Here is a 22442-nt window from a genome sequence, read left to right as displayed (position 1 = left end):
AATGCCTTCAGAACCACGAGAGATTCATTTATGAACAATGGGTATCATCTAGAACAGGGTTCAGAAAAGTTTTTCTGAAAAGCATCAGGAAGTAAATTAGGTTTTGTGGGCCATAAACTCTTTGTCACAACTACTCAACTCTACTACTGCAGTAAAAGCAGCCAGACAATATGCACACTACTCAGCATGGATGGCTGTGTCCCAATAAAACTTCATTCACAGGAACTGAAATTTGAATTTCATAACATTTTCACGTCACAAAATATCCTTTTGATTGATTTTTTTTTTAAGCTATCTAAAAATGATTCTTAGTTCATAGGCCATAAAAAAAGACAGTGGGCAATAGTTTGCCACCCCCTCATTTATTTGTTACATACTTTCACTGAGAACAAAGGAACGTGTATTTTCACATTTTAATAATGTACATTAAGCCTAAATGTGAGGACCTGTAAAAGGTTTTTAAGTGGGTTACTAAGAGAAATCACAAACTTTTCTTTTCTTCATTAGTATCTTCAAAAACATGAAACTGGACCAAATCACACATGAAAGCTATACCAAGACAATTTATTTGGAAAAACCGTTTCAGGCCATTAAAAGCAGTATGTGCTAAACCGTAATTCAGCCACAACATATGCATGACTTTTAAAAATCTTTTTTTTTTTTTTTTTAAACTATGAAGACCTAAAGGCTTGCTTGAAGGTCCCCTTAAACTGGCAACCAGGTCCTTCCAATGGTTCTTAACCAAGGGTGTTAATCAGACTAACCTGGACCATCTAGAAATAGCAAAAAATTCTCTATCAGAGGGGTTGGGTTGGGAAAGGGCCCTGGCATTGTATTTTTAATTTATGTGTCACAGGTTGCTGATGCTGCTCCCCGTAGCTAAGGACTACAGCTAAAATCAAACCATATGATCCAAACTTCACGCGTGCCATTAGGAAATAACCCAAGTTAAAGCAGCATCTATTCGTTAAGACAACACAGATTCTTAAACTTGTGAAACCTTCTTCCCCCACCATACATGTCAAGTTTATCTTATACTTGCAAACAGAAAGACATTTTGCTGCTTTTGACAGCCTTACTCTAGAAATAGGCCTCATAATTATGAGGCTCTCTTACAGTTAGGAAAAGATGACAGAAAGAGTAAGCTAGGAAGCTTGTATTATCAAAATGTGACTGCTTTTCGTTATTTCAATACACAACTTTTAGGACTATTCCCTCATCTTTGTTCTATTGTGAGTCCAGAGACACACCAATAAATGAGTCATAACCTCGAACTGTGCATGAGTGCTCCACTAGTATATGTTGTTTTCTCAATTTGTCAGATTATGATGTTAATCAAATTTTCCCACAACTCCTTTATTTACACAATAGTTTCAGCAATACCAATAGTATAATACAATGTATAGTTTTCATTCAACAAATATTTATGCATCAGCTACATGCCAGGATCTGTAATAGATTCTGGATGTGCAGTAGTGCAGAATGCAGAAATGGTCCCTGCATTCCGGAGAGGGAGACAGACAACCAAATAAACAACTACAAAACAGTATATAACTAAGTAACAAGTGGGAGAAGGGAGTGGAACACAGTAGAAGTGGAAGGAAGTCGCACTTAGAGTCGTCAAAGGTTTCTTGAAGGTAACACGTAAGCTGAGACCTAAAGAAGGATGCAAAAGGGCGAGCAGGTAAGGAACAGAGAAGGAACATTCCAGAAATAGAAAATAAGGTGCAAAAACCCAAAGTCATGAAAGAACATGATCGTCTTTCAAGAACTAACCCTTGAGATCAGAGTAGTCTGATTATAGAGGAAAAGGGTGAGTGCAGTGAGATGTTAAAAATAGCCAGAACATGTAGAGCTCTCTAGCCTTTGGTAAGAAAAGTGTTTTCTATTCTACGTGACACTAAAGTCATGAAAGGTTGTAAGGAGGTGAATAACATAATATCATTCGCATTTTTAAAAGCTCATGCTATAATTTAAAAAATAGAAGAAAACAAGATACATGGGAAACCAGTAAGGCTGCTACAGCAATAGTCCAGTTGATAGATGGCGGTGGCACTAGGGACAAGAAGTAGCTAAAGAAATGTTTGGAAGGTAGAAACAATAGGCTCTGTTGATGGGATGAACTGGATATAGTAGCTGAGAAAATTAAATTAGTTAAGAGGAATAAAGATGAGTCCTACCTATCTGGCTTGCACAATTAGACTGTGATAATAAATCTAGCGCCATGTAAGAAAAAACAGCAGTTTCTAAAAGTGCACTCTCATCAATACAATAGCCACTAATCACACAGCCACATTTCAAGTTTTAATAAGCGCATGTAGCTGGTTGCTACCAACTAAACAGCACCGATACAGAACACTTCCACTGTCTCAGAAAGTGTGGACTACTCGACAGTTCTGTGCTAAAAGTAAGAAAAGTGCCAAATGCAGGGGTCCATCAAGACTAAAATTATAAAGTCTGCATTTGGTTGGCCAACATGTAGGTCCAGTGGTGAACTCAGCAAGAGCATGTTCATTGGAATTATATTAACAATAACATATTGGAATAATACATCACAAACTGGGATGAGAGTGAAAAGTAGAACCATATACAGATGGTATCTTTCAGTCTGTGAAAAGAAGAAAAAAAAAGGTTGGGTGATTCTAGAATATTCATTCAACAAAACTTTATCGAGCATTTTTAAGTTCCAGATACTGTCCAGCTACCAGGGATACAAAAACAGAGCAAGAGCCCTCACAGGGGGGAAAATAAGCAAGTAGACAAATTTTTAGATTGTGATTAGATACATCAAACAAATGAAAATAATATGACCAAGTCCAACTGAGCAAACAAGGAAGATTTCAATGGACAAAATATCTGACATCAGCCATGAATGCTGGATCAGTCTGAGGAAAAACAAAAAGGCTAAAGAGGGAGAGGAGAAAATTAACAGGTGATGAAGGATGTGGTCTGAATATACAGGAGCTTGAGCTTTTACTGAATGAGATGCTAAGCCCCTGGAAGTTTCTGAACAAAAAAGTTACATGATTTATTATTATAAAAAGGGTCATTCTGGTTACATGTTGAAAGCACATTTAAGGGGGAAAAAGGTGTAAGCAGGGAGACCAGTTAGAAGGCCTTTCCAATAATACAGACAAAAGCCATTCATAACAGCAAAGATAAAATCAACCCAAATGCCCATCCACGGCAGGCTGGATAAAGAAAATGTGGTATATATACACCATGGAACATGATGCAGCCTATAAAAAAAGAACAAAATCAGGTCCTATGTAGCAATGTGGATGCAGATGGAGACTACTTACTGTAAGCAAATCAACAAAGGAACAGAAAATCAAATGCCGCATGTTCTCACTTGTAAGTGTGAGCTAAACACTGGGTACACACGGACATAAAGATACAACAGACACGGACAAGAGCAGGGAGGGGAGGAGGAGGAAGGGTAGACAAGTTATCTATTGGGTACTATGCTCAGTACCTGGGTGACTGGTTCAACTGTACCTCAAACTTTAGTATCATACAATATACCCTTGTAACAAACCTGCACATGCACACCCCGAAAACTAAAATAAAAGCTGAAAAATAATACAAACAAAAGATGGCATGGCATGGCTTCAGTGAGAAATAAGATTTTTGGATATGCAGACATGCACCACATAAGGACACTTCAGTTGATGATGAACTGCACATACAACAGTGGTCCCAAAAGATTATAACGGAGCTGAAATATTCCTATCACCTAGTGATGATGTAGCCATCATAACATGGCAGCACAATGCTCTACTCACGGTGTTTGTGGTGATGCTGGTGTAAACAAACCTACTGTACGCTTCAGCTGTATAAAAGTACAGCGGGCCAGACATAGTGGCTCATGCCTGTAATCCTTGTGCTTTGCAAGGCCAAGGTGGGAGGATTACTTGAGGCCAGGAATTCAAGACCAGCCCTGGCAACAGAGTGAGACCCTGTCTCTACTTGATAGTGACAATGATTGCATTACAGGTATTATTTTAGAGTGCACTTCTTCCACTACTTCTTTAAATTAAAAAAAAAAAAGTTAACTATTAAAACAGCCAGCCACGGGTAGATCCTTCAAGAGGTATTTCAGAAGGGACTTTTCTCCTAGGAGGCGGCAGCTCCATTTCTGTTACTGCCTCTGAGAACATTCCAGAAGGACAAGATGTGGAGGTGAAATACAGTGATACTGATGATCCTGACCCTCTGTAGGCCTAGGCTGATGTGTTCATAGTTTTTAGCAAAAAAGGTAAAGGTTAAAAAATAATTTTAAAAATAGAAAAAAGTTTATAGAATAGAGATATAAAGGAAATTTTTTTGTAGAGCTGTACATGCAATAACAGCTGAGTGTTATAACAGCTTACATGTGTAATAACAGCTAAGTGTTATTACAAGTGTCAAAAAATTTTAAAAAGTAAAATTCATAAAGTAAAAAAGTGACAGTAAGCTAAAACTAATTATTGAAAAAAGTCTCTTAAAACCTATTAAAAAAAAATGTAGTGCAGCCTAAGTGTACAATGTTTATAAAGTCTACGCTAGTGTACAGTAATGTCCCACGTCTTTCACAATGACTCCAGTCATTCGCTGACTCACCCAGAGCAACACCTAGTCCTGCAAGCTCCAGTCATCATAAATACCTTATACAGGTGGACCATTTTTTATTTTCCAACCCGTATGTTTACTGTACTTTTTCTATGTTTCAATATGTTTAGATAAAACTCCTTATCTTTATGTTACAATTACCTACAGTATTCATTAAAGTAATTGGCCATAGCATATAGCCTAGATGTTTAGTGAGCTAAACAACCTAGGTTTGTCTATGTATATTCCACGATGCTCGCACAACCATTATCTCCTAACGACGCATTTCTCTGAATGTATCCCCATCATAAAATGACACATGACTATATTTCGAAGGGAGAACAGACAAGGTTTGCAGAGAGAATTTAGATATGGGGTATGAAAGATCAGTTAACAACTCCAAGGTTTTAAGCTAGGTAACTGGAAAGACAGAACTGCATTTCAGAAAAGACTAAGATGCAGCTTTGGGGAAAACTGGGAGGTCAGTTTTAGATCTATATTAAGTTTGAGAAGCTTCTTAAGACATTCAAAATGCTGACCAAAAAATAGCTGGATATCAGGTTAAGGATGTCAATTTGGAAGTCATTAGCAAACAGATGTAAATACCATCTTTATGAAGCTATGATACTGGAGTAAATATGCACAACAAAAAAGGAGAGATTCAGAAACTAAACCTTCGGCCACTCCAACAGAGGTCAGAGACATAACAGAAAAAAAGAAAAAAAGAAGGAACTGCCAATAAAGAAGAAAACCTCCTAACAAACATGGTGGCCTGGAAACCAATGAAAAGGCATTTCAAGCAACTGTAGCAATGGTGCCAAATACTACTAATAGATCAAGTGAGATGACAACTACAAATTTATAACACGGTGGTCACTGGTACGGGTTCAAAAGAAAAAGGGAGTGCATAAAGCAACTTTTCAAGGTATTTTGCTGGAAAGAGAAGCAGAGACTGAGGTGGTGAGAAAGGAGAGACAGGGAGAAACATTTTTTTTATACTGGGATAACGGCATGTTTGTTCATAAAAAAGAGTCAGAAGAATAGGAAAAACCATTGATACAAGTGAAGAGAGATGCTACAGTAACATTCTTGAGAGCAAGAGGGGATGGGATCTGGTGTACAAATGAACTGGGTGGCCCTATCTTGGAAGGCTACAGTTCATCCACAGTGACAGGGGAGAGGATAAAGAACACGGTCATAGATGCTAGGGATCACTGGGCATGAAGCCAGGGAGGGACAAGATTGTTGAACATGTATATAAGAAATTGATTATAATTCAATATGAAACTTCAGCTGTGTAGAAGTGAGGATGAGGAACAGGGAAAAGCGTGGATAAACTGTAGGTCCCAATGGGACTGATGGGTTGCTGGAGCTGATACGTTCACTAAAGGAATTAGAAAGTGGGGTGTCTGAAATGAGATTGGGGGAAGGGCGCACACTTACTGATAAAAGACTAAGTATTCCAGGATATGACAATAGGAACGTGTAGTTAGGGTAGAAAACAAGATCACTGGAGGATAGGAAATTAACGAACTAAGAGACCAGGATATTGGAAGCGTCTTCTACAACAAAGTTTGTACCAGATTGTAAATCAGCATACCGCTTCATCAAAATCTTGCTACAAAAAAAGTAAGCTGAACTAAACGTAAACTTAGTGACACAGGTGACTTATATTCTGGCATAAACTTTTCCTTATCTTAATTCATACAGGTTACAAACAGTTACCAGACCAAGTCTTGACTAGTACTGCTCTACATGGATACTGATGTCCCCAAGAATTATGACAGAAATAAAAGAGAAGTGACAATGAGCCAAGAGCTAATAAAGTGATCAAGGAAAAATGTGAATGACCCAGGAACGTTTGTAAGTGCTTGAAATAAAGATGGTCAGTGGGTGGTATAATTTGATCACATGAAAGTCAAGGCTTTAAATTTTGAAGAAGAAAGGTCAAGAAGTTGACAATGAGGAACAAAAGCAGACATTTAGTGTACACACCTTAGTTCAGTATTACAAGGTGTGCAAGCAGGAAAAAATTCACCACTCGAGAGAGCTGCAAGAGAAGTAGCATTCTCAGGGAGAAGGCTAGGTAACAGTTGGAGTAAGAAAGAAAGGAACATTCACACAACAGATTGAGAATAGAAAGGATTTTCTGATGAGGGAGTTCTAGACGTTACAATGAATGGATTTCAGATGATGAAAGGTGGGAGACGGGGAACAAAAAAAGCAACAGGATTAGAGTCTGGCGGATGAGTTAACAAAGAAGAGCAAGTGTAACTAAAGTAACAATGTCCTTGAAAAAGGCAGCCTCAGGATTGGCCCCTGACCAGAATGCAGTACTACCTCTTCCTTCATGTAAAGACAGACCCTTGATGAAGCTTGATGCTAACAAGGTGAAGGAGTTCCTACTTAGCTCCTGATGGGGGAGAGAGGGGAAGCTGAGGAGAAAAGGGAAGGTATGAAACGGCCGTTCAGTCTTAGACATTTCAGACAAATGTAATGGAATCTGGGGTATAATGGTGATGAGGAAAAACCTAAGGCCCTTTAGCATACAGTCAGGGCATTCTTCAAGCATGAGAAATAAATATTCTTCTAAAAAATCAAATTTTAATATTTCCCAGCATCCACTTATCAGCAATACCATTTTAACTATTATTACTCTGCCTCAAGGGTGACCCCTGATCTTCTGGCATTCAGAGGCATCTCATCTCTAAACTTTCTAGCCTCTTATTTCTTATTCTATGGGGAATAGAATGGCTGGCACTCTCAATCAGAACCCAGGAAAAATGACAGCACAATTAAAGCAGGAAAACAGTGATCAGCAGAGGACAACATGAAACATAAACTAACAAAGCAGGTGGGCTTCAAACTTCACAAAATTCAGCAAAATGCCAGAAAACTGATATACTAAATTTATAATGTAATTAAAGAGCACTATGTTTCCTGAGTAACATTTAGTTTGTACTTTTGTACCTAAATGAACTATAAAGTATAAGCAAAGTTTGAGGACATTCTTTCAGTGGCTCAGAAAGAAATTTAAGGGTCTGCCTCATCACTTTCCTACAGGGGGGAATGGAACTCCATTTGGAAGCCTCCATAGTTACCCAGGTTGAAAAATATTTCCAAGAATCCCTTCTTCCTCCCTTATGCAGGTGGCATTCATCCAGTACATGCAAAACTTCAAAGACACTCAGTCCCTACACCCTTACCCCAAAACCACTTAATTATACTAAAAAAAAAAAAAAAAAAAAAAAAAAAAGTGAGCAGTTCCTAATCCCTGTTACAGCTGTTCGGTTTACTCCATGGTAACACAAAATTGGGAGCCGTTTGCAACAACTATTCCTCAGTATAGCAAATTACTATCACCACTTAAGGTCATCTTCAAATTGCACTCCCAAGAAAATCTGCAGTAAATTTAAATTCTTACATTTTTATACAGATGTCCAATAAGGTATGCTATATATATCCACATATATATATTTCCACGATTACAAAACCCTGTAAGAGAAGCTTAACCTAACCCTTCAGCTTTTTTGTACATCTATGGCTTGCAACTCAGCTACCAGCATTTAAATTTATTAATCATAAGGTTTATATGCCATATAGATCAATTAACTTGAAAGACGAATTAACCTACTAAAGTAGGTTAAATATATTCCTGAAGTTTTAAACGGTTTAACATATCTGTTACAAGTCAGTTAAAAAGAAAATATTAGTCCAGTAACATGTGAATTACTAAATCAGAGTAAAACCGTGGAGATATTAGTGAAAAAATTAAAAGATGGAAATAAATAGCAGAGAAAATGGAAGTACAATGAAGCGGTTTCACCCAAGCATTATTCAGCTGTTCATACTCCTCAAAACCTCATCAAGAGGGGAGGAAAAAAGCCTGAAAAACAAATTCAAAAGATATCAGAGGTAGGAAACTTCTAGGATATTACAAAAGAAACTTTACAGTGGTTCCATGAAGAGTAACATGGAGATTGTGAGATAGGCCAGGGCACCTCTAGGATTAACATTTCATGAAAGGTTCACTGAGCTGATTGTATTTAACACTATCATACTGTAATAAAAATGACTGCAGACCATACAGTACTATTTTCAGATGATGCTTTTTAAACCAATGCTGGCCTATGATTTGCATTTTTAGTCCATTTAAACATGGAGTTTGAAGACTAAACACCCCACTTTTCTTTTTTGAGACAGTGTCCCTCTGTTGCCCCACTGGAGTGCAGTGGCACAATCTCAGCTCACCGCAACCTCCACCTCCTGGGTTCGAGAGATTTTCCTGCTTCAGCCTCCAGAGATGGGATCACAGGCGTCTGCCACCACACCTGGCTAATTTTCATATTTTTAGTAGAGACAGGGTTTTATCATGTCTGCCAGGGTGGTCTCCAACTCCTGACCTCAGGTGATCCGCCAGCCTCGGCCTCCCAAAGTGTTGGGATTACATGCATGAGCCACCACACTCGGCCACCCCGCTTTTCAAATTCTGGAAATTCCTTGTTAGCAGCAAAAGATTTAACCAAAATCTATTTAACTGCCTGCATAAACTTATATTGGCCAAAAAGCCATACACCATTAATTTAAGTAAAACATATCAATTAATTTTTAATTACCTAAACTGTTTTTAAGTTTTGGATCTAATCTAAAAGTAACAGTTTAGCTTAGAAATGCAAACTTCTGGTAAAAGGGACATGATTTAAAGACCAGTAATATCTGAGGCTGACATGAGTTGTATATACAGAATTTAATTTGCCCAGCATTTCAAGTGCCTTCACAGATTAAGTTTTGAGACCTCTTAAAAATACACTTAAAAAACTCTATTTAAGATGGTCAAGTAATAAATTACTTCTCCCCCTTTTCCTTGAATCAGGCCATCTTAATTCCTAACTTTAAAAATGTGAGTTTTCCAGTCTTCACAAATAAGTTAGTAATATGAATCTTGCTCTTAAGTTCCTAATCTGTTATCAACACAAGGTATTTTCCAAGTGCCTAAATACAAACCTAATAGCTTAATGTTATCTGCTAAACTATGTACATTCACAGAGCCAGTCATTTCACAGAATCATTAGGAAAATACCATACTTCAAATAGGACTACTGCAGTATTCAGCCAGTAAGTGTATTTAATTTGTGCTGAATATATCATCTTAAAATATGAATTTTGTTCACCGACACTTGCAAATCAAGGGATGTACATTCATCTGGATTTCCTACTCCTCTTAGGGGAAAAAAAAAAAAAAAAATCAGATGATCTGGCAACATAAACTACATTCCCACACAATGACTGGTGCTGCTTAAACGGGACATTTGCACTCCAATTTGTAGTAGTCCACATGGTCCCATTTAGCCAATACCTAAGTGGCTCTGGAGACATTTGAGTAGCCATTCCCACTATAAAGACCAATCCTGTAAGGCTTGTGAAAGCAATCTTATTCTTGGTAACATATCTTGAACAACAAATTGTAGTGTCCTACATTAATGAAGGCAAGTAGCCCATTTCAAGAGACAAATTAAATCCCCAGTAACAATTTTTTTTCAATAAGCTGAATGTACATGATTTTCCAAAGAACTTTTAAACCTACTCTCATTTCTCAGAAAACTCTTTAAAAATCAGAACAGAAGCTTAAACACGCTGCAAATACTAAGCGCCAACTTGGAAATCACTAATTTACAAGTATGGTCCTTGATGGAGGAATATTTAATCCATCCAGAAACAATCATTCATATAAAGCACTTGAGGCGTTCTTGCCTGTTAAGAAAAAACTAAACATAGCAATAACACATTTCTTGAAATGTAATATACCAATGAAAAACCATATACCAATGTTTCCACAAAATTACACTGAATTACAAAAGCAAAGTAAAGCAATCACTGATAGCTGTCATTTTCCCTCCCTACACTAACATTTAAATGTCATTCCAGAAACATATTCTGAAAAACAAATTTCTAAAAATCTAAATCCTGAAAAATTTCCATAAGCTGACCATTTGACTTCCAAAAGCTAATTGAGAATAGGCTTCATTCCGGTTGGTAATTAAGATTCTGATGTGAAACAAGTATTTATAGAAAATAATATTATTAATAGAAAAACCATGAACTTTAAAACAGGAACCTGGAGAAAGCTTTTATGGAAAGATTGAAAGGGCAAAACACAATTCATCATAGCCCACCACTATGTACAAATGAGACCAACCCGATGGTCACTAAGGTCACACACACTGGCTCAATTACCTTTATTTCTATCTATTTCCTAATATAATCAAGTTGAGCACTTACTCATCTTTTACTCTGTGACTGATTTTAGACAAATTGACAATTCACATCTTAATTTTTTATGAGAATTTCAGTTGCTCTAATCCATCAGTATAGCTAAACATTATGATCCTTTACCTCCTAAAGTACTACATTGAGATTCAGGTTTATTATCATGATATATTTAAGCAGAACTGCCTATTCAAAGTGACCTTAAAAAAACTCCCTACTTTTCTGCAAATATTGGCTGAGATGACATTTTCTCAAGCCTGTCTTTTAATTAGCAGTAATGATATGAAGGAATTATTTTAGAAATCAAAGGTTTCTTAGTCGATTCTCCCTCATCAGAGATATTCACAAATAAATTCCACATAAACTTGTCTGGAATTTAAAAAAAAAAAAAAAAAAAAAAAACACAAGCATTATAATATATCCACTGGAGGGCACTCAACATGACCCAAGCATGGAATGAACCTGCTCCAACACTACTTACTCTGCTGCTTCAGGCTGGAGGGAAACTTTGAGAGTGGGGAATGTCTCTTAACAAAAAAGATGACCATAAGTTTAAAAAAAAAAAAAAGTGGTTAAACCCTAAAAATGAGTTCCTAACGTGATTGACTTTATCTTTCAAGAGCTGCTTTTTCCTTAGGGAGGAAGCAATTACATGCATACCTCAAGGACAGCAGGGTTCAGGCCTCAACAGATGAGCCTAGGTTTCAAACTGAGTCAAGCTCAGCCTTGCATGAAACACAAAAGCAGCATTCTTAAGTAAAGAGGAAATAAATAACTTTCTCCTGAGTTTAAGTGATGAAAAACTATAGGAGTTAACACCTACTCTTTCCAATCAACACAATCATTTATTTTCCTTTCGTGAAACCTGAGAAGTATGTATTTATTTTAACCGATTGGCCCACTTACCTATCACAATCACAACTGCAACATTACATAGTCTGTTAAAGAAAAATAACTGAATCTGCAAATCAGTATCTTCTCAATGAGGGTGTAGGAGGCAACGGCTAAATACGATGGACGAATCAGAAGCAGTCCTGGGCTATGTTTACTATTTACTTTTACAATATAAGAATGTTCTCAGTCAAGCAGTTTCAACAGTAGATACCACAGTTCCAATAAAAAGAGGACTCCAAGAAAACAACTAAGTTAACACAGTATTTCCAAAAACAATGTCACAAATCAACATGCCACATTACAAAAGAGTTGTAAATACCTTTTGTTAGACGTTTGTCCAGTTCTAAAAGCCTTCATCCTTTGTGCCCTGGGTTGGCAGTCAAGCATGCTTCCGACTAAGCTCAAAGTACAAACTTAAAATTTACCACCTACTCATCTACAATTATTGGTTATCAGCAGCTAGGAAACTACCAAAGAGAAATAAAGTAATCTTGTAATAGGACAGATGTATTATTTCATTTAAATAACACTGAAGTTTCATTTAACTGAGTATATAGTCTATTGCAGGAGTTTTAATTTCACTGCTACTTATTACAAAATAATGATTTTGAAACTTTTAATTCTCCACATCCCTAGTTTCAATACTTAGCACGCACCTCTCTCCACCACGCCCTATAACAAAAAAGGGTATCTACGATAGTTTTTTTGCTAACACATTTCAAAATACTCTTAAACTTGCCTCCTCATTTTCTATCTTGGTGGTGATGTTATGAAAACAAGCACAGAGACCCTCATTTATGCCAATTTTTATCCAGTCATCAACAGGAACAGTAAGAAGCTCAGTCTGATAAATTTTAATATTGGCAATACACTTTTCTATATCATCATCTTGGCAAAGGAAATAATCCAGTAACAGTTTTAAAAACCCCTCGATACTCTGAAACCTGAACACTGTTAAATGCTTCATTTTTTATTAGCCACCTTATTTTTTTTAAAGTTGGTTTTTCCTGAAAACTTTTAAATGATTGCTCTGGTCTGTGGGAGACTGACGACTCCTCAGGACTCTAAAGTTACATGCTATACTAAGCTCTCTAGCACAGGTTTTTACTTTTCCCCACCCCCAGGACTTCAGACTTGAATAGTTTCAGCATTCCTTTAATCCTACAGAATAGACTTCTGAAAGTTTTTCAAGTTATTGTTGCAGTAATCTCAGGGCCTTGTCCTTGTACATGGCCTTCGGAACAAAGGTTAGGTCAAATTAATGAATATTGGGCGCAAATTAACCAAATTTTGTCTGGTGTGAAAGGACATCCTCAAACCCTTAAGGGTACTTTTTTAATCAGAGATTTTTCAAAGATATAAATATAAAAGTAAAATAAATGTCGCAGCAGCCTTAGTTCAAATGAAAAGACTCCAAAGTAGAAATTTATGTCAATAATTTAAGCAGAGAGTAAACCAGCAGTATAATATAAATAACACTTGAGGCTATGTTTAATATTTCTTAGGATGATACAAATCAACACGAAGACATCTGAAGGTATTGAATGTTCGTTCACCAAGTGACAAACACTGAAATGGCTTCCTAAATTCCAGACAAACTACTTTACAACTTGGCGATTTGAAAAACATTAGCCTAGACATTATCAAAGGAAATGCTGCCGTCTCTTCAAGTTGATGTCTAGCCTAAGCCACCATTATTCACGATACAAAGCTCTCATTTCACTAAAACCACTCCTCGATTTCCTTTTGCCGACCTCTGCATACCAGCAGCCCTAGTCTTTCTTCATTCACCACTCACAAACTCGAGGGGTGGGGGGGCCGGGGAGGGGGGAGACCACAGATGTCTGGAAGATACAAAGTATGAGACAATGTCCCTCCACACGGGAACAGAACGAAGGGAACAACTACACCCAGTGCCAAAGCTTTCCAGCTTGGCAGATTCAGAAGCGGGCTATAGGGACTTAACTTCGGAAAGTCTCGGTTCAAAGTCCTCTCTCCAGACAAAACACTGAGACAAGTTTCAACCGCTTGAATTGCATTTGGCCGTTTTGCAGAGAAGGAAAAATTCACTCCGCTGAAAAGAAAACGTGCTCTAAAAATCAAGTTTAGCTGCCATCAAACTATTTGAATAAATTTAAATTATTTCTACGAACAAAATACTCGAAGCAGTCCGAGTCAGAGGCTGAATCCTGCAGTTAACGTGGTTAACAAACAGCCATCACTTTCGCCTTCCTCCACCCCCGCGTTTCACCAGGGTCTCATGCCCACTACCATAAATCCAGAAGACTCCCCTACTTTATCCACTGCTTTCACTCACCTGCAAGGTACGCTACAACATAGGTGCAAGACATGGATTTCTTACGTGCAACACCCTACTGACGCATCGCACCGACCGCACTCAGAGTTTAGTAACTCTAAGGTTTAAAGTTGCTTCGATTCAAACTCCCATAGGCAGGGCATTACCAAAAAAAAAAAAAAAAAAAAAAAAAAATGAACACTTCTATTCTTCTGAAACCTTAACAGAAAGTCCAGTCGGCGGATCCCCAGGACAGATGGAACTTAGCGTGGCGCTCCGGCCTGAGCCCCCGAACCCCAACTCGCCGCAGGAGCTGAGAAGGCGGAGCCCCCCGTCCCCACCCCGCCCCCCACCCCGGTCCCGGCGCATCCCGAGGCACAGGGTCCCTCCCCCAAACTCGGCCAAGGCCGGAGCCCCGGGCAGAAACCACAGACCCCCCACCCCCACCCCCACCCCGCCGGCCATCCGGGCTCCTGGCCGCGACCCCGCAGCACCACCCCCGGCAAGCGATGCCCCCGGGGCCCCCGAGGGGCAGCGCGACCGGAACCCGGGCCCGGCCGCCGCCCTCCGCGCCCGGGGCGCGGCCCTCACCCGCCGTCCCCCACCTGAGTCCCCCGCTCCCCACCCCAGGCCTCCGGGCTGCGCCGGGCCCGGCTCCCAGCTCGCCGCCCGGAGCGCGCGCCAGCGACGAAGTTTGGCTCCGAGAGGAAGCGGGAGCAGCCCCGGAAGGATAAGGAAAGGAGCGCCCAAGCACCTCAGGGGAACAGGCTCCTCCCGCCGCGGGAGTCCGACCGTCCTCGACCTGCGGTGGCGGCTCGGCGGGGACTGAGGCTGCTCCTCGGACCTTCCTCCGTCTCCGCCTCCCCTCGCTCTCCGCTCCCGGGGCCGGGCTACCGCGGCTGCCACAGACCGAGAGAGTTAAAATGGCGCCGCACAAGGAGCTCTTATAAGTCGCGCGCAAGCCGCTGTATCCTGCCGCCGCCGGCGCCGCGCGGAGCGTTCCGCCGCGCGAGGACACGGGGCGGGGCGCGAGAGGGCGGGGGAAAGTAGTCCCGCGCCGCCAGCCGTGCGCCGCCGTGAGGGCGCCCCGGGCCGGGGCCGGGGCGGGGGCCGCGCGCGCCGCGGACGCTCCCCACGGACGCTCCCCGGGGCGCGGGCTGGCGGCTGCCCGGCGCGCGGGACCTGAGGGCGGCCCCGGAGGGCGCCGGGGTCTGCGTCGGGGCGGCCAGGCCCCTGCAGGCCTGGGTGCGCGAAGGGGGCCCCGTCTCCTCCCCCGTCCCAAGCCCAACGCCCCCGCCCCGCGCGTCTCCCGAGCCGGAGAGCCTTCCCCGCGGCCTGCGGAAGGTGGCTCCTCGGCCCCGGCCCTCGGGGGCTGCGCGGGGCGGACGGGACGGGTCCCGGGAGGGCGGAAGTTCGGGGCCAGCGCCCGCCCGGCTCGGGGCGCTCCTGGGCGCCCGTCTGCGGACTCGCGGCCCGGCGCGGGTGACGGGGCCTCGCGACCTTGCGGTCTGCCGCGCGCTCCCTGCCGGCCCTGGCTGGCGGCCCAGTCCCAGGCGCCCGGAGGCCCCCCGCTCTCCGGATGGTGGTCCCACGGCTCGGCAGGCGGCTCGGCTTGAGTTTCGACCTGAACCGCCGGGCCAAGCCGCCCTCGATCCCACTCGCGAGGGCTGTGAACTCCCCGAAGAGTGGGCGCCAAGCCCGCAGTTCAACAAGTCCTCCCGAGTACCCACTGTGAACAAATAGCTAATGGAAACGGATTCGCTCCAGAGCGCTGTCAATTAGGTTAATTCTCATAGATTCCATTTTTATCTGGTTCCACTTGTCACTGGGTATCAGTAGATTTATTTGTGGGGATTTTTCTTTGGAGAAGAAGATTTTTACGGTATTACTTGAGAAATCGAAGTATGTTTATAGAAAAAGCGATCGATTAGGCAGCCTGTAATTTTTTTAACTGACTTTCAAAAACGTTTTGTAATTAATTTTGATAGGCTGAAAAATATTTCCCATTGTAATGCAGCAAAATTGGCATTTGTCAAAGCTGCAGCAATGACGATCGCTTCACTTTCTCTAGTCTATTGTTTGTGCTTATTTTTCCTCCAAAACACTGGAGAGAGTACAAAAAGCAGCAGTGAAAGTTACCTCTGTGCTTTTATCCCAGGACCGCAATTAATACATGCAAACAATAGCTGTTTACACATAGATGCAGGCAGGAAACCCACTTGCTTACTCACTCATGGAGGTAGTTTAAGGCATAGCTCGTGTTTCAGGGACAACATATTCTTGAAATAACTTTTATTTTTGTCTTAAATATATTTTACTATATAAATGGTAATGCCAACTGCCGTCTGTCACCATAGCACATGTGGGCCACTGCATTGGAAAAAGTCCACACACTGAGATGACGTTCAGTGAGATCCATTGTCTAGAAAAACCTTCTCATTAGTATCTTCCCTAGTAATTCTGTAGAATTAAGTGTAGCTATTGGCTGTACTCACAATTCAAAAAGATTGAACCAAAAAAGGTATTTCATTAAAGCCATGTTTCTAATATAAAGTCAGAAGTATAAATGGCGTTTTCAGATACTGATTCCTAATTTTAATTGTCATTTGTAGAGTTAAGGAATATGCAATTGACGTGATTAAAGTCATACATTCAAAATCAGACGACAGAATCACCACTTTTGCAGGGTTTTTTTTAAATGTTTTTCTATATGCAGTGTTTTTTGTTGTTGAATAAGGCACTCTTGAAATTGGCTAAGAAATATCTGCACCATTGGAAGATCTAAAGGAAAAAAACATTTCTATATTTCTGTTTCTGTGTTCCGTTACCAAAATAATGGAATCATTTTTCTACAAATACTTTAAATTTAGAATTAGGATTTTTAATCCCTATTGACACCATAAACAAATACATGTTATTTTTTAAAAAGGTAAAATTTGCAACAATGCAACATGCTGTTTTTCCTGTCATAATAAGTTGACTGAAGAATTACTGGTTTACTAACATTAAAGCAAGTTAAACTTAACATTGCTCCTAATTTTTATTTGCATGTTTCATAAGGCAGAAATTGTTCTAGTTGTCTCACCAAAAATATGAGATGAATAACTTCTATGGAATGAAGACAAATACTATCATTAAACCAAGGAAAAATACAGTATCAGAATACCTGAGTTTGGTGAAATAAGAAATTTTGTTAAATAATTTTTTAAAGATTGACCTTGGACAATACATTTCATAAAAAACAGTTGGTTATCTGTTTTTTGCCTTTTCATTCTAGAGCCAGTCATCCTGGGTTTGACATAAATTAATTTTATGAAATGGCGACAGACAAGTGGTTCTAATTTTTAATCTGTATTCTTAGAAACCAAGTGTCTCCAGCTAGTTTAAGAGAGAAGATATTTCGTGTCATGCTATCAGGCCACTGGCATATCATGCAGTAGAAGACCGAACCTGAATGTAAGGTATCCCTTCCCTAAAACAGATGCTTTTGAATTACCTTTGAGAGAGAGAGAAAAAAAAACAAAAACAAAAAACCAGCCCAGATTATTTCACACTTCAAACAGAAATATGAATCACGCCAGCATTGTAAAGAAGGTTCGTTCACTTTTTGGATGCTTAACTCTATCAAATCCATTAATTAAACATTTATTGAGCACCTAAGACAATGAGCTTCCCTTAGAGGGAAACGGATGACTGGCTCCTTTTGATTAGGTCTCTTAAATTAATGTAAAATTGTAACTGTTAACCCTATTTTAAGAGAAGCAGAAACGGTGGAAAACAAGCTGTGAACCTAGGGTGTGGTCTCTGTTGGACTCTACATCCGAATCCCCTCGGAAGGCTCCCCACCCAGCGGAAAGGTAAGAATAACATTCCGTGCATTTAAAAGCAATCAATCCCAACTCTCTAAGAAGGCTTGTTAAGAATATTTCTTATGAGAATGTAAAAACACTGGACGGTAGTCAGGATCAGCTTCTCATTCAGCAGTTCATCAAGTGGGCTATTTATGGATTGGGACTTCTGATTTGTAATACATCGTCTCAGGGTTCGGTGTTATCTTTTGATTTCTTTCCAGCTGAACAGGCTAAGTAGTTGTAAATACCTCTTGTCAGACTACATGGTTGGCTATTCTCGCACACAGAAGTAATCTAGGAACCCACTGGGCAAGTTCGGCGGAAAGCCGCTGTGGAAGCCTGCAGCTGATGTACACTGCAGAGCGAGGGAGGGGCGGTGAAGGTGGCGGGAGGCAGTGGCCATGGTGGTTGCTGTGGCCTGGTCACTTCAGTTATGTCAGGAACACCCTACATGTTTGGAGGTATGTGTTCTCGAGGCCTTCACTGGTTTGCCATACTGACAAAGTATATTTTAATGGCTACCGTGCAAAGTGTGAAGGAGAAGCAATGGAGACTTCATCCATGATATGCAAAGAACATGAAGGTATATACGTTTCTCAATGTTTCTAAGAACTCAGACAAGTACCGCTGCATTTCTAAGAAATCATGCTTCGGAGACACACACCCGCAACACACGCACGTGCACACACACACACACACACCCCTCTATTAAAAATTTCAAAATGGTTGCAGATATTTCATTCACAAGAAGGCTAAAGGCGTTTCCCATCGCAAGAAGGATTAACTTACCGGAGGATTCTGGGACTGCAGATGTATACTGCGGCAAAATCCTAAATTCACCGAAAAAAAATCATTTCTGGACTCCAGCTGCTAAAAATAATAGAATTATAGCAAATCATGGATAAGATTAAAACAAGTCATTTTCACCTTCCAAAATGTTCAGAAAAAAATGATTCTTTTCTTTTAAGTCATTTCTTAAACAATGCAAATTTTAAAGTAGCTTTTCTTTCCAGACCTCGCAGCGCCATGAAATCGATAATTTTTGATCTTTTGGTTAGTAGGCAACATGGTGAGCTATTGCAGGGACTGCAGGCAGCAGACATGTTCTTGTCAGCTAAAAATTTTCATATTGTTTTTGAATCCATTGAGATTTGTAGATGTGATATCACCGGTTTTTTGTTTTAGCTTGCACTAGGCAATAGGGATGCACACCCTCAGTTTATCGACATATACATGTCTATTGCTTTATATGTATTAAAAACAGGGAGTCTTACTGGATCTTAAACAAAAAATTATGTAAAAGGAGTGGCTGGTGTGATTATAATCCCATCATGCAGGGTCCACGGTTCCCATTTAGTGAAATTTCGCAGAGGGCAACTTCTTAAGAACATCCCTGCTGTGCAGAGTGAAAAGCATGAACAAACCAGAGACAGAATTCGTCTGTGTTTATATTTTACAAACAATGAAAAACCTACTCTTTGTATGCCTTTTTCCCCCACCTTATTATTTCATGAAAACTGCAGCATTTTCCCCGCCCCCATCCAAACACTCACCACCCTGGCACTGCCGTGTTCCGTCCCTCTTTGCTTCTCCTTCGTCTTCTTTTTCGCTTTCACAAATTCTGCACGCGCCATCTTTGTGTGGGGTGATTCTTTGCTAATTTCACTTATCCATTCTCTTACAAATCAGTTCAGAAATAGAAAATTATAGTGCGCTTTGGGGCTTAATTTGCCTAAATTTCTTTCAGTCTCCCCTCCTGACATAGAAAAATGAAAACAACAAGGGGGGGAGATGCCAAAAAAAGAGAGAGAGAAAGAGATATTTCTATTATGGACATAACCTGTTGTATACAGTGGTAATAAAAATATTATTAACATAATAGCAACAGCTGCGGCCTAAATAGAAGCTATGAGATAATTAATGTGCTACAACAAATTAATTTGCTGCAGGTGCTTCTGCTGTGAACTGAGTAACCCATGCCATATAAAGTCTAAATACAATTAGGATTCCCCCCCACACTAAAACAAAATACTGGGTAAAATGTCCTGTTTAGTAAACATGCCTATTGAGAAAAAAATTCTCCCCATTTCTTTTCCGCTGCCCTTCACCAATCCATGCTAAAAGGTTCAGTCATCAGTGGGTAAGTGTGGAGTTGCATCGGTGTGTATATGTATGTGTGAGTATCTATGGACGGTATGGCATTTTTAAACATAGAGGTTTTATACTGTGGCTTAGTTGGAAAACATATGGATCAGCTATATATTTCTTTTAAAAAATTTTAAGTTGTTTACAATATGTTTGAGCTTCATTGGTTTCAGAGCAAAAATTAGATGTTTCCATGTGTATAGCTGGAAAAAAAATAAGTTGAGCAATTACCTAACTAAATAATTTTTTAAATCATCCATTTTATCAAAGAATGAAGTGTGTTTATAGTGTAGCACTCTTTATTGATGCAAAAGAAAATTTTCTTTTCCCTTTCACCTGCTGTCAAGTTGAGTGTTTAAGGACAATGGTTGCTGGTTATATCAATCACAAGTGTGTGACAGAAATATGTTGTATCAGAGTAACGCAGGCAGGGCCTAGAGAAGGTCACAGTGCCAGAAGCAAATGTCCTTTTCTATTTTGTACCACTCAGTAAAAATTAACTTTGGGCCTAGAAGAGTGGAAGAACATACAGATTGAAATTTTTTTAACTACTTGGCTAAAACATTCTTAGGGTAAGGATGTAGTCATTTCCGATTTTTCTTCTAATAATGCTGCCAAAAGAAACGACATTTTTGTTTGTATTGCAGTCTTAATTTTTTGTTTGTTAAAAAGCAAAATAAATAAATTTTATCATGGCCAAATTTTCAAGGTTATTGGTTATTAAAATTTATTATATTGGATGATCTTAACATTTAATGCTAAATCTTATAATACAGTATTTGCTTATACAATGCATAAATTTTAAGAGCATTTTTTGGTATAAGTTTGCAGAAATTTTAGTTCTAGGTGAAGCTATAAAATTATTCAAACAGAGCGCTGTTCCAGCCATACACAGAAGGGACACTGTATTTGCATGGATTTTCTTTAAAATATATTTTATTTTGCGTCCTCTTTTTAGGTGGACAAGCAACTTTCTTAGTCACTACCTGTGCCTTTCTCCGTGGAGAGGTACCACGTTTGCCACACCATTTCCCATGCAGCAATGGACATGCATTTTACTCCATCTTTTTCTTTTGTTTGTACTAAAGCTTTTTCTTCATAATCTGTTTTCAAATCTGTTCATGTTTTGAATGTACAATTGTAGAATTTGAGTTGGGGGAAAAAGATAAAGAAGTAAAGGTCATATTGATTTTCTTTTAAAAAGAGGAGAAAGAACTGGCCAATTTCATAATAAAAATGAGGAAAGTGGACAAGTATGAAATATACACATCTCCACTGGGAATTTCTAGTCATTTTCATGTCAGCTGACTGTGTCATTCTACCAAATGGAACTCACTGAAATCATATAGTTCTATAATTATAAAATCGATTTGGGAAAAGAAAAAAAGTGCTTTAATTTCTGTTGCTTCAAGGGATTATCCATTCAAAACATTTTTCTGTCCACTATAAATTGTATTGGAAACTAAGCTATAAGAAATAAAGATAGTAAATGTCTAACACAAACTCCTTTTTCTTATTAGTGTTCTCTTTTCATAGCAAACCCATCCCAGTTCCTTCAACCCTTTCTCCCGTGATTTACCTTTCAGAACCCTTATTCATAGATTGTCAGTACAAGTGACATTGTGCTGATTCTAAACAATTAAAAATGGTAGTTGTTTTAAGCCAATTTGTTTTGGGGTGGTTTGTTACATAGGAAAGCTAAGTAATAGAACAAAGAAAATTCAAATTTTGTCTTGTTCTAAATAATCACATCATACTGCGGGTTATGTGCTGCCTCTCTTCTGACAAGCATTTCTAAAGATTTTTAATGGTACAGTCTTCTTAGTAAAATAATTTTGTATGTGCACCCGCAGACACATATCTACTAAAATTATATATATGCACAGCTGCCAATTACATATATTAAATATCAGTGAAGCCTGACTTCTTCTTTTTTAAAAAAATAAATATAGTGGTTGTAGTAACTTTTCCCTCATTCCGGTGGGTCCTCATGTGCCTTCTGGGTTATGGTCACTCCACTCAAGATCACTGTTCTAAAACTCTCAAATCTTTCCCATAATTAGCTTTAAAGCATTATTTCACCTATTCTGAGTTTGTGAAATTCATTTTTTAAAGTAAACCAGAGCTTGATTTATTATAGTTACTGATTATTGCAGAATCCTGTAGGGAATTATACCTTGATCTTTTCTGTTAACTGACTTTAAATAAACTCCCTTTGGTAAAAACTGCCATTCATTTTTCTAGCAAATGTACCTAAAGTATATACAGGTTTGTGGAGTTTCTTGCATCACCATTTTCTCTTGACATATACATACACACAAAAGACAGTGTGTGTGTGTGCATGTATATATACACACAGACTATTTTAACAAAAAGTAATTAAAGAGAATAAGTATGCC

The 22442-nt window shown here is 39.5% G+C and overlaps 1 protein-coding gene and 2 long non-coding RNA genes across 8 annotated transcripts in view; 1 reads left to right on the top strand and 2 right to left on the bottom strand.

Moving 5' to 3' along the window:
* CTNNB1 (catenin beta 1) overlaps nt 1-15043 on the bottom strand; it is a 41035-nt gene extending 25992 nt beyond the window's left edge. For 3 of the 5 annotated variants that reach the window (XM_017540963.2, XM_017540965.2, XM_017540964.2), the window contains exon 1: nt 14802-15043. The gene's annotated coding sequence lies outside the window, so the exon portion shown is untranslated. The remainder of the gene's footprint in view (nt 1-14801) is intronic. The other 2 variants (XM_037742909.1, XM_037742910.1) reach the window with 2 other exon arrangements.
* A 2411-nt stretch (nt 15044-17454) lies between these two features.
* On the bottom strand, nt 17455-20057 carry LOC119473035. The gene is made up of 3 exons (XR_005202205.1): nt 19452-20057; nt 18688-18768; nt 17455-17543 (listed from the first exon to the last, which is right to left on the bottom strand). It is a non-coding gene; the product is annotated as an uncharacterized LOC119473035 (long non-coding RNA).
* LOC119473036 lies at nt 17539-21546 on the top strand. Of its 2 annotated transcripts, none has more exons than XR_005202206.1 (2): nt 17539-17904; nt 21002-21546. It is a non-coding gene; the product is annotated as an uncharacterized LOC119473036 (long non-coding RNA). The 2 variants fall into 2 exon arrangements; XR_005202207.1 differs by lacking the exon at nt 17539-17904 and adding an exon at nt 17913-18481.
* The last annotated feature ends 896 nt before the right edge of the window (nt 21547-22442 follow it).

This window comes from Cebus imitator, unplaced genomic scaffold (genome assembly GCF_001604975.1).
Source record: "Cebus imitator isolate Cc_AM_T3 unplaced genomic scaffold, Cebus_imitator-1.0 Scaffold129, whole genome shotgun sequence".
Lineage (NCBI taxonomy): Eukaryota > Metazoa > Chordata > Mammalia > Primates > Cebidae > Cebus > Cebus imitator.
Note: the sequence above shows the minus strand (reverse complement) of the source record. Positions and strands in the feature narration are given on the sequence as shown.